This window comes from Epinephelus lanceolatus, chromosome 13 (genome assembly GCF_041903045.1).
Source record: "Epinephelus lanceolatus isolate andai-2023 chromosome 13, ASM4190304v1, whole genome shotgun sequence".
Lineage (NCBI taxonomy): Eukaryota > Metazoa > Chordata > Actinopteri > Perciformes > Serranidae > Epinephelus > Epinephelus lanceolatus.
In genome coordinates, this window is record NC_135746.1 from 31,060,749 (window position 1) to 31,074,203 (window position 13,455).

At 39.1% G+C, this 13,455-nt stretch overlaps 1 protein-coding gene across 2 annotated transcripts in view; it reads right to left on the reverse strand.

Moving 5' to 3' along the window:
• The window catches only part of LOC144466547 (uncharacterized), a 35,773-nt gene that overhangs the window by 9,102 nt on the left and 13,216 nt on the right, over window positions 1-13,455 (reverse strand). The gene's annotated exons all lie outside the window — the stretch shown is intronic.

A 13,455-nucleotide genomic window follows, 5' to 3' on the forward strand; every position in this document is an offset into this window, starting at 1 on the left:
CTGCAACTGTATTTGTAAAACTGTGAGTAGGCTAATTTTGTAAACCCGCTGATGAGGCTGTTTGAATTTGGGTCACAGTTCATGACCTTACCAATGCTGCTAAATATAGCTACAGTAATGTGAGCACATAGAGATTGAATTAGTAGGAAGGACATTGAACTGGTTGCCAAGGTCATTTGACTAGTACAAAAGAAAATGGTGATTGTTGTAAGTTGTCATGGTAACAGCACATCAGTGGGGCAGATACAGGGTGTCACAATAGTTGATTTGACAACTCCATTTTGGCCTTTCTTACCCTTATTTTTGTTATTAAACACAAAAATACTACTGTACAAAGTTTCTCGCTTTCACCAAACTAAGACTAACGTTAACTTTAATGCTTTCTTAACTTATCATAAAACATACTTCATTAAAACTAAACAGAAACAAAATAAAATTCACCAAAAATGTTGAATATTGGTTGAAATAAATTCTTAATTCACAGAGTTACATGTAAAAAATATGCTGATCTGCGCGCTGTTTATCCCCACCATGTCTCTCCTCTCAGCTGTCCACTGAGTAGCAGGTCTGACTCGTTCTTCAGAGGCAGCTATGCTAAAGTTACATTATGTCTGAACATGAAATTAATGGCAACAAAACAAACAGGGAAATAGCAGTAACAGTGATATTTTCAAAGTAACAGATTGCTTATTTGAAAATGTAAAGTTACTACTCTACTGCTGGTTTGGTCATTACTGAAGAACCTCACCTTAAAGAGCTGCGACTTGAGGCAAGTTTGTTTTTACAGAAGTTAGCCCACTACAATGACTGCAATGGCACCAGTGCACATAAAAATGGCCACTGCCCTGATCATCCTGATATTTTAATTTGAATGGGAATGTCTGTTCTACGGTCATTTTATTTTTATGTGTGAGCATGTACAGTTTGAAACAAGAGGCACAAGAATGGAGCCTTGGGGAACTCCACATCATTTTCCTGCACTTTCGTTACCAACAGACACAAAGTATTCTCTATGTGGCAAAAAATGTGCCAGAACAACCACGAACAATCTGGCATGCAGCAGGACTACAGAAATAAAAGCACACTTAGTCATTGCTGGACAGTAAAACAAGTGAGAACAGGTTTACACCCTGTATCCTGAATAATTCAGTCTTACAGTTATTAAGAAATAATGTCCAGGGCCGGACTGGGACAAAAATTCAGGCCAGGAGTCATACATCCACCCAGGCCACCCAATCCACACATTACGTGCTCACACACGTGCACCTGCACATGGACACACATATGGGCTAAGTAATCACCAAAGCTCATTATTCCAGACTAACAGTCACACAACAACTCTATTAAACACAACTTTAACAGCAACCCTACTCATAGTCCTCCAGTCCAGTGCTTTTCTCTTCCCTACCCTCACCAAATGTGCCCCTCAATAACCCAGGACTCCTATATGAATGGATATTATACTGAACAAAACAACATGATTGTATTATGTTGTCAGCAAATCATTTTGATATCAGCTTATCATAATCAATATGGCAACACCCATATTCAATGCAACAGTAAAACGTAAAAATTTAAGTCAGCAGCAACTTCAACTTATCTGATCTTACTTCAGTAACATTAGATAGATATTGAAAACTTTTGAACTTAGACAGATAAGAGCCTATCCTTAAGAGGGGTCCCCAAACTGTTTCAGCCTGCGCTGCAACCCACCAGTGGAGGTATTTTTGACCCAGGAAGATCTACCAAATATGTTGTGCAGTAAAATAAGCAATGTAGCAATGTTCTCACTACCATGTAAAAACAAAGGTGAAATAATTAAAATGTTTCTATGTATTGGTCAGTAGTCATCAATATAGTATTCCCTGTTTCAGTCTTCAAAGATACTGCAATGATCAAATGAAAGACAAAGGCAGGTCAAAATCACACAGATTTTTAGTGAGATTTTAATTTAAACAATAAAACAATCACATGATTCTGTTTCAATTTGTGTTTCAAAGTTATAGCTGTAACCTACATGCACATTATAATATTAGAAAATAAAATGCTGTGACTTTTATTTAAAATAAAATAAACATAGCTTTAGCTAAACATAGCCCAAATAGTATCAAGTATCAAGTATGCATGCGTTTATCTTTTTCTCCATAAAAAGTGTTAAGTGTGACGCCTGGACCTCTGCTGTTATCCACTCATGGGTTGGGACCCAAAAAATCACTGCCTTAGAAGGTCAGCAGGTCAAATAGTGTTGTGACTGTTCTCACTTTGTGAAACAAAATAAACTTAACTTAAAGGCCCAGTGTGTGGCACATAGCAGAACAAACCTAGAGAAAAATTTAACCTAATATTTATGAATGTGTTAAGATGAGAATATAATCGTTTAACTATTAAAATCGTTTTGCTTTTAACTACTTAGAATAAGCCTTGGCTTTTATTCGTACATTCATACACCTGACCGCTTGCTCCCCAATTTTACACCATGAACCTTTAACCAAACATAGCCTTAAAGATAGCCAGCCAGCCAGCCAGCCACACACACACACACACACACACACACACATGATGGAGTTGTGAACAAACACTTAAGACATCACCACACATATTTAACCAAAACAAGCATATAAACACAACAGCTAACCAAACCAGCATACAGCACAACCAGATGGTCAAAAAGTTCATTTGACCAGTGTTTACTGTAATGGAAGCAACTAATTTGTCTTCAATCATACTTAAAGTGCATAGAAAACAAGTCACTCCTCTCTGCTGGCACAGTGATAATAAAAAAAAAAAAAACGTTTTCATTTCAAGGGGCCCCCAGACCCAGTTTGACATCATGCAGCATTCAATTATAGGGCTGACTCTGTACAAAATGGAACCAAATGGACCCTTACGGGTTAATTTGGCTCTTATAGCTTATCATCAATCAATTATCTGGCCTCGGGTTGGTCCCCATCCTCCCCGGACCTCATGTTGAGAATAACCAGTTTTCTTACTTTTCTATGTTACAGTTTTTCTCAATTATTTACACACAAATACTGGTACTTGAGACACAATGACCACAACATGTAGCTCATGCACCAACCCCCTGAACCAATTCTGCTAAACTACAAGCACAATTCCTGCTTTACACTCAAATTGCAGTTCTAAAACACACTTTTTTCAAAACACTACTTACAATTCTCTGCATTTGGCACAATTTTTATGAAGAAAACCTCATTTTCACAAGGAACACACTGTCATTCAAAATTCTAAAGTTAATTGCCCTACTATGCACACTGACTCATCACATGGGCAAACACCTGTCACACAGTTTTACAATTAGCAATCAGATCTTTAGCATAAAAGGGCAACAGGTGAGCTTTTCTGTTTTGGAGCAATGGATGCCAACATTGGAAACAGAGGCAGAGCCAGAGCCAGAGGAGTGAGAGTAAGAGGAGGAGGAGGACAGGGAGGACGAGGACGAGGAAGGCCAAGGACCGTAATCTCTGCTACCCTTGGCCCCTACAACACTGCCAATCTGATCACATTCCTGGACACCCTACACAACACACTCATTCCACCAGATCAGATAGACAGCCCAGAGCAGCTCAGGTTGTCATTTGGGACAACGTAAGTTTCCACCGGGCTGCTCTGGTTTGTAACTGGTTCACTGCCCACCCACGCTTTTTAGTTGTTTATCTCCCTCCATATTCTCCATTCCTCAATCCTATTGAGGAATTTTTTTCTGCCTGGAGGTGGAAAGTGCATGACCGAAATCCACAAACACGTATACCCCTTCTCCAAGCTATGGAAGACGCATGTGGAGATATAGCAGTTGATGCTTTTCATGGCTGGATTCGCCATGCTAGGCGATATTTCCCCCGCTGCTTGGCCAGGGAAAACATTGCTTGTGATGTGGATGAGGTGCTGTGGCCAGACCGAAACAGAAGAGAGGATGCAGCATAGTTTTGTTTTGTTTTTTTACTACAACTGTATACAGTAAATTCTTCTGTTGTTTTGTATGTAGATCACTGTATGTGCAACTTTGTGTTGGTTGGGATGTACACTGTGTACATTGTTTTTGTGGGAAAAATAAAATATATTTGTTACTGTGTATTTGTGTGTTCTGAGTATAAAAACAATATTCTAAAATATTTTACAACACACTTATGTATGTACTGTCTGTAGTAAGTGTAACAATGAACAAAAAAAGGCCTAAGTCATTATGATGAATGGAGAAGAAGTGTTTTCCATTCATCATAGTGTTTTACATTGAGCACATCAGTGTTCAACTGGTTCTTATAAATGTCTATTCATATGATGGTTTGTGTGTGTCATTTGAAAACAAAATACCATTTTGAGAAGAAATAACATTGTTTTGAATGTAAAGTTTCATTTTACAGGAGAATTGAGGGGTTTTGCCCATTGTGTGTGTGTTTTTTGATTTGTGTAGAGTTCTGAGAGTATGAGGCATGCTTTCAGAAAATGTGTGTAAACAATAGAGAAAAACTGTAACTTACTTGTTGCAGCATCGTCATTTGACGACGTCACGCTGCTGCTGGGGGCTGGGGGGCTCTGAACATATCTGTAAGTTTATGACATTTGGCCGCCTCCTCCTCAATGGCCTTTTTTTTTATCTCTCTCTCGGTCAGCTCCACCTTTCCTCTTTTTGCGGTCCATTGTAACGGCGCTGCTGAGCTGCAGAGCTCCTACTGCACAGTCTGCACACACAGGCACACGTACACACCCTCTGCTCTCTGCTCCACCTGACTCTCCACAACCAAGCTGCTTTCACTTTACTGGCGCGCTGATTTGGGGGCGAGCGGAAAGTGAAACAAACTAATCACGTCTTGAATCTACAAAAAAAAAAAAAACCTTTTGACCAATCGTTGTGACAAATGCTGACAAGCACCTATCATTTCTGACAGCGGGGGGGCTCTCTGCCAGCCATCACGGCCACCGGGGAACTCCCCGGTTCTCCCGTGGGCCAGTCCGGGCCTGAACACAACAACAAGTGAACAAAACATACTGGACTCTCAACTAACCTGTGCACAGAAGTGCTATAAATGAAAATGAATTAATTTGTTCTGCACACAAAGAGATTAAAATACTAAAGCAAAGCTTTATCTTAACAAGCAACAAGTAAAATCTTAAAATCAAGTCCAAACAGGACACACATTTTTCAACATCTAGGAAAATAGTCACATTTATGCTACACATTGTTTTTTCTTCTTTTGTTGTGAGCTGATGTTGAAGTTGATCAGTGGAGTCTGAGAGAGGCAGAAGATTGTACCTTCATCTTCATCATGATGCACCTGTGAAAAACAACACTGAGATAAAATGGAACAAATAAATAACTATAGTTGTGGCAGCAACTTAGATTAAAACAATACAGTCAGTACTGTTTACTTAATGAAATACTAGAAACACAAGCATTTGATTACTCAGAAAACTTGAAAACTCACAGCATCGTCCTCCACCTGTGTTTTGCTCCCTGAAGACAAAAGAGTCGATTTCAGATTCCACACTGTAAATCCAGGTTTATCAAACCTTTTTGTTTCTAAGAATGACAGTGTTCACTGTCTGTTAAAGGGATAGTGCATCCAAAAATGAAAATTCAGCCATTATCTACTCACCCATTTGAGCTCTGTTTTTAGCCTCATTGTAGCCTGTAGCTCTAACTGCCTCTCTGTGCACTGCGCTCACGTGTGCATGCTTGTGCGAGACCGTGAGACAGGGGCACCGCATTCATGTGTGCTCATGTGCTTTTGCTGGTCTCGCGCAAGCGCTCACACGTGTGCAGAGAGAGGCAGTTAGAGCTACAGGCTACAGTGAGGCTAAAAACAGAGTTCAAATGACATTTTTCCAAACAACTTTTTATGTCAGGGCTTCAGGACACTTGGATCACTACGGACAAGCAGTATGGAGATATTTTGTGGTTTCAATTATGTGTTTTTGGACGTTTGAATCTGGGGCACTGTAAGCCTCCATTAGGTGGAGTTGTGTTGCTACCCCCTCTGTGTGAGGACTCTAAAACTTCACCTGAGCCTCCATCGGCATATGGGTGAGTAGATAGTGGCTGAATTTTTATTTTTGGGTGCACTATCCCTTTAAGGTTCTCACCTTTAGTTCTCATCCATATGTTGACTGTGACAACACTTATTATGAGTGTTGCTAAACCCACAGACAATAATGAACCTCCACCAACCTGGAAATTAGAATAGAAACATTTAAAACATTTGGCTGCAGTGTCTGATCTATTTAATGTCCAAGATTAAAAGAGAATCAACAGGTGAAAAGGGCTTACTTAAGGCACATATATAGTTACAATGCCTTTATTAGTTTGGGGAATATGCAGTTAAAAATCACAAAAGGAGATGCCAACCAGTGTTGACCCACACTGGGTCTTCCTCAGGGCATAACTAGAAAAAGTAGTCAACCCAAGTGGAAAGTTGTGATACATTATGTAGACACCTAGTGGCCAGGAGGCTATATTACATATGCATTTCACAAAGTAAATATACCACAAGTAGACTGCTGCTTCAAAGTCAGCAAACTTAACTGACATGTACTGTAGGCATCAGCTGTAACACACAAACCTAAATGTCCACAAACGTTCAGACCTACCTGTTCTCTGTCACTTAATTTATTATTTAGAACTATTCACAACTTTTCTTGCATCCAGGTAGAACATCGTCAGTCCCACAGTTTAGTGGGATGGAGAGCAACACTGAAATAATCTAGGAGTCCAGGTCAAGTTAAAATTCAGTTCAATTCAATAGAACTTCGTTGATCCCAAAGGAAATTCTTGTGCCAGAGAATGATTCAAATTACAGTAACACTAAGTACACAGTTTTTACTTTTTACAATCAGTACCAGACGACCAGTGAGTTACCAAGGTCAGGGTCACTCACTGGGCCCAGTTTCAGAACAATAGAGTATTAAATATCGAAAAATATGCAAATATACAGGACAGAAGTGTTTTCAAGCAGCAGAGGCAAAAACCAGTGCCTAATAGAATGATAATAGGAGAAGGATAAGTCCAAGAGTTACTAAAAATGAACCAAAATTGTGGGGAAAAAAATACAGGCTGCTCCTGATAATCAATGTTATATTGAAATAGAATTAATTAATCAAAAATAACTTATTGCAAAAATTAATAGTTACAGTAAAAACCCACTAGTGGTGTTAATAAGACCCTAATAAACAATGAGTTAAAATATTAAAATACTATTTACTACACAACAACAACAACAATGAACACCAGGACAACGATGGAAATCATGACAATGATAATAACATTGTCAACGATAACAATGAAAATGCTAATGACACTGACAACCCTGACCACGCTGATGACGGTAACAACGCTGACGACGTTAACAACGCTGCTAGCGCTGTGGCTCAGGCAGGAGTCAACTATGGCGTAGAAGAAGTCGACTCTCTGCCTGTAGAATCCAGGAAAAGGCAAGAGAGGAGGATGAGCATGAGGATGACATCGAAGAGAGAAGCAGCAAAGTATTCAGATGGTGGGATGAGTTTGATGACAGCAGCAACAACAGCAACACCTACAGCATGGACAGTGAGGATTTCACAGAGGAAAGAGAAAGTGCTGAGGTTGCTGAAGAAGAGAACATCAGCAAGAAACAAAGATGGTGTGACGACAGCAGCTCAGACACTTTCACCGTTATACCTGGCCACCATCTTGCTCACAGTAGTGGCCTTACTGATGTGGCTGAAGATGCAGGTGCTGCAGGGCACATTAACAGTGAGGAGGAGGAGAAGAAGGCAGAGGAGGAGGAGGACCCACAGCCAGGAGGAAGTAGAAAGAGATCACGGCATGACAGTGAGGAACAAGAGAGCTGCAGATGACGCAGATGTTAAGATGAGAGATGACACAGACAATGAGATAGTGGCACCCATCAGCTGATCGTCCTGGAGGGGGATCTCTCTTTGAGTGGGCCCTCCTGAGGTTTCTTCCTTCATTGGCCTCATAATGGGAGTTTTCCTCGCTCTCATTGAGGGTCTAAGGTCTGGGTGGGTGTCACTTTAATTTAGCATCGACAGGCCTATGTTTCACTAGCCATTAGCATGACTGGTTAGCTGTGATTGGACAGTGAATAAGCAGCCGTGACTGTGATGGTGGAGCTGTTAATCAGATTTGCAGTGTTTTTTCATTGCAGCAGTGGCTGTTAGCAGCTAGCTCTGCTTGTTGGCAGGTAACCACAACAAAGCTAGCGGCTGTCAGCCACCAGCATTTACGTCTGTTGATCCCTGCAGGACTTGAAATGAAAAAAACTAGGTTCAAATAAAATAACTAACTTCAGCTTAAGTTGTGTTGTTAATATTTCCTGTATCTGTGGTACATTGTGTATGATTACAATAACTGAGACGATCACAGAGGTCTACAGCTCTTCTGACTACCCAGCAATAAGCATCAGAGTTACTGCTGATATCAGTCATAATGAGCACAGTGCAGAATGGTGGCAGTTAACTAGTCAGTGGGATATACACATGCACTAACACACACCTGCAGACCAGCCTGTTCTCATTCCGATGTCGTCAAATACATATGGTTTGTGATATCAAGACCAAGGGCACCATTGAGTTTCAAGATGAATTCATTTATATAAAACTTTAAAAAGCAAAACAATTTTTGAACCAAAGTGCTTAACAAAGACAGACATATATGTATACACATATAGACATCACAGTGTATAGATGAGTTAAACAAGATATTGGGTGTCTGACTCCATAAGTGGTCCTTCTCAGAGTCAGAAGATCATCCCTCGTGTACACAACTTTACTCATCACATTGGAAAGGTTATCAATCATTAAAAAGGAAAAAAACACACTCAAACGTGACTCAAAAACAGCCGCTACTCAGACTTGCTGCCACTCTAACCAGCGCATCTTCCAAAAACAAACAAACAAAAAAAAAAACCTGCTAGTAATGCTGGGTTATGTTTTTAATGTTGCTATATTCATATTTGTTTTCATTGTTAAGAGTGTCACATATATGTTTTTTTTTTCCAGTTATCTTTGTCCCGTTAAGTGCTCAAAGCAGCCCTTGTCACCCCTGAGATTCAACAGTTGACTGAGTGGCAACTGTCCTCATACTTGCATGCATCTTGTATGTTGGTATAGATACAGCCAATAGATGGCACTAGAGGGCAGAGTCAAAAGTTTCTGACTAAAACCAATGCGGTGGCAGTGGTGGAGATTGTAACATTGTACTTTTAAATGTGGGCAGTGTGTAGACAGCAGTGGTCTGCGTGGCCATTATTCACATCCCAACACATGGACAGAGAATTCTTTGTCACTATATCACCAGTTTCAGTATATTCTCCAGTTGTATCACACTTGTACTATGCTTCACTGCCTCCACTATCTGCTGTGGTGCTCCGTTTCATTCCAGTCCTTAAGCTTTCAGAAAATATGCACAAATACAGACAAAATGAACACAGAGTATGGACAGAGGGCTCCACCCGTCTCTGTCTCTGTGTCTAATGTTGAGCATAAATGAGCTGTTTATATCTACATATAAAGTGTGTCCACTTCTGCAGAGTCTGCCATGTTTTAGAGTAGCCCAGAAGGGACATATCAAACATTGCGGACAGGGTCATTTGCATTTTCACGTTTACACATTGGTCACTTTACTTCTCCTACTCACACATGGGAGAAATTCTGCATCCTCACCACTAGATGCCACTAAATCATTCACACTAGAACTTTCAAATGTGACTGAAGGAGTTTGGTCATCAGTGCGGTCAGAGAAGCAGATTCTCTCCACTGCATCTGTGAGATCTGTCACAGCCTGGCTCAAGGGAAGGACAAAGAGGAGAGGACAACACATGACTTTTATCATCACATTTATTTAACAAAATATAAGTTTAATCAGTGCAATATGAAGTGTGTAAATCAGTAACATCAGCAGTGCTTTGTGTGTTTGAGTGTACAGTGAAGTGTAATGAACAAAGAAAGTAAACACAACAGGAAAAAAACCTGAAGCAGACAACAAACCATACACTCAGGGTGAGAGAGAGACCGACCGACTCCAGCAGCTTATATAGCAGAGGAGCAGCAGCACGCAAGGTAGGAGTTAATCAGTGATGCCCTTCCTGCTCCCCTTCAAGGGACAGATAGCCAAAGCAGGAAGGCAAGAGGGCTGTCACACATCTCATCAGCGGTTCATGTCCGTCATCTCTACACTTACTCACAGCTTCCTCCTCCTCTGCTGCTGTATTTTCAGACAGTCTCAGTAACACTGTATTTTAAGTGTCCTAAAGTTACTTAATATTTCCATAAAAGGGCTGTAGCTGTAATTTATATTAAAAAAAAAAACAAACAATCCCTGGTAGAGATGATGTCATGTGGTACTAAGCATAGAGGAAATTAAGGAACATTAGATTTGTCGCATAACCTTTTATCAGAGTATCTGTGTTTTAGCCAGTATGCCATAAACTGAAGGTGATCCTACTATTCAAGAGCTATGGAGAATACATTTTCAAACAAATGAATATGGTGTCAGTTTTTCAGTCATTTTAGCTGTTCTGGGGGAAAAAAACAACCCCTTATAAACTCGATGAGTACCTAATCTCCTCTCTCTGCAGACTGATTTCTGAGCTTTTCCTCAGTCGTACATCCTGAGTTGTTTCACAACCACTGACTTTCTTCTATTGCTCATTTAATAATTATAAACAAGACTAAGGATCTACACTTAGCAGCTCTGTGAGGCTGCATTGATAAGATGTCTGCCATGGTAACCATCCTCATTTAGCATGCTAGCATGCTTACATTTGCTCATTAGCTCAAATCACAAAGTACAGCTGAGGCTCAAATCATTGATCATATTTTTTTATTTACTTTCTTTCTTCCTTTATTCCTGATTTCTTTTCTTCTTCCAAAATGAACCATGACTATTATAATTTGACTATTTTGTATTACAATATATTCTCAGAGAAATGGCTGATTATGATATAAAATATAAATATAAATATCATATTATATTATATTATTGTTGTTATTATTACCAATATTGTTATTATCATCATCATTACAATTATTATCATTCCTTCTATTATTATTATATTGTAATTATTATTGCTGTTATTGCGATTATCACTGTCATTGTTATTCCTTTTCACTGTGGTTATTAGTATTATGGGCATTATTATTACAATCTAGATTACTATTACTACTATACAATTATCAAATATATTATTATTATTATTATTATCATTATTATTTCATTGTTGGGATGTTATGGCAGTGATGGTGAAAAAAAGTGTTTTGTCTGGGTACACATTCATGACTTTGACCCACCCGGGTCTGGCAGTTAGTTCAGCCTGTGCTCCACCTCTTGTTTGTTTTATATTGTTTTGTTTGGATGTGTTTTTTTGGTCTTTATTTTTATTGTATGTCTCTGTCTTACTTTATGTAATCTTCTTTTGTAACTGTCTATATGTCTCTGCACCTGTTTCCCTTGCTCTTTTATCACAGAATTACACATAAAGTGTAAAAATAAAAATAAAAAATTAAAATAAAAAGAATGTTTCTGCTGGTAATTTCTGGCAAATTCCCATTTTGGTTCAGGTCTAATTTACAAGCTAGAGAATATTTAGATAACAATAAAGTGCAGAAAAACTATGTGGAGTTCCCCAAAGATCCAATGTTGGGCCTCTTCTTTTCAAACTCCACATGCTCACATGAGCTATATTCTGCAAAAGAAGAAAGGAAACCACTAAATGTCATCATTTTCCCCAGTACGACCACATTGCACCAGTGGCTTCAGGTGTCAGATTCTGGTGGGTGAGGAGTTTGACTCATTTTTATGTTACAGCTGACACCATAAAGATTCCCTCTGTGAGAGATGTTTACATTTTGACCTGAAGCTTCTCTTATTGAGCTCTGACTAAAAAACGAGGTGTGGTCATCAGACAGAGCAACACATCTCCTTCACATCATCTGTAGGGTGGAGAACTCCCCCAAAAGCACATCAGTGGCTCATGTCCTTTATCTCCACACTGACCTGTGGCTCTTTAGCTGTTTAGATATTTATATATATTTATTCATGTCAGAGAAAGGAAGTGACACTATTAACGGGAAGTAAACTCTGTATCTTTTAAAGAAGCATTAGGTCAGAATCATTGACAGTTGAGGGTGTGAGAACCAGAGATAGAGACACAGAGGCACTATGGGTGTATTCAGATTTTTGATACTCGTGCTTCAGTTTATAGTTAAGGACATACATAACACATACATGACTTAAAAAATGACTGATAGTATTTCAGTAACTAACATTGATTTAAGTGAGACAGTTTACTGTTTGTTTTGGACATGGTGTGTTGAGTGGATTCTTGTAAAGGGACATTTGCGATTATTTGTTTTGTTTATTATCATTCTCACACATAACTGTGAACAAAAAGTCATATTCTTATCACAGTTTGTTTATACATATTTTCTCTCATCTTCAACAGCAATAACTGCAGCCCCCCTCTCCTTCACTGTCAGAGCTGGAGATGACGTCACTTTGCCTTGTGGAAATGTGATAAACAGTCAGGATAAATGCAGCGGTATTTCTTGGCTTTCCAGTCGTTCTTTGGGGGAAACAAAAAGAGAGCTGATTACTCTTGGGCAGATCAGTAAAAGTGAGATTGGAAAAGCTAAATCAGATAGACTGAGTGTTACAGCAGACTGTTCTCTGGTTATAAAGAAGGTCACACGTGAGGATGTTGGACGTTACAACTGCAGACAGATTGATGAATCAGGAGAACAAGTTTCAGACTCTAAAGTTCATCTGTCTGTTGTTAACAGTGAGTATTTCCATCATAATGTTTTCAGCTCAAACTGTCTTGTTAGAACAATATACTGAAACATTACAATAATTATGATTACAGTGATGAAGTTAACTTTACTCTTGTTGTCTTTCTCTCACAATATCTCCATCTTCACCAGTGACTGAACATGAGTATGACGATACGGTCATCTTGGACTGCTCTGTGTGGACATATGATGGGTGTAAACACACAGTGGAGTGGTTGTATGAGGGTGATAAGCGTGACGTTGGGATAACATTTCGTACCTGTGAAGTCTCTGTGTTATTTACTCCTCATCTTAATCAGAAGTCAAAGTATTATGAGTTACTGAAGTGCAACGTGACAGATAAAAAGAATGGAGAAACACTGCTGTGTGATGTTGGCCCTCAGTCATCATATGATGAAAGAGGTACGTTTGGTTTTATTTGATAAATTTCAAGTTTTGATATTACATTATTCTTTCTTTTTTAGTTCCTCAGATGGTAAATATGAGGTATTTTATCACCCTTTGTTGTTTTTGTTACTTCTTATCACTTTCAAACAAAGAAATGAAGCCAGCAGGGAGAGACAATACGTCATCTGTAACGAAACAAGGTAATGACTTAACATCTCTGTCTCTGTCTCTCTCTCTCTCTCTCTGTTTCCTCATGAAGCCTAAAGT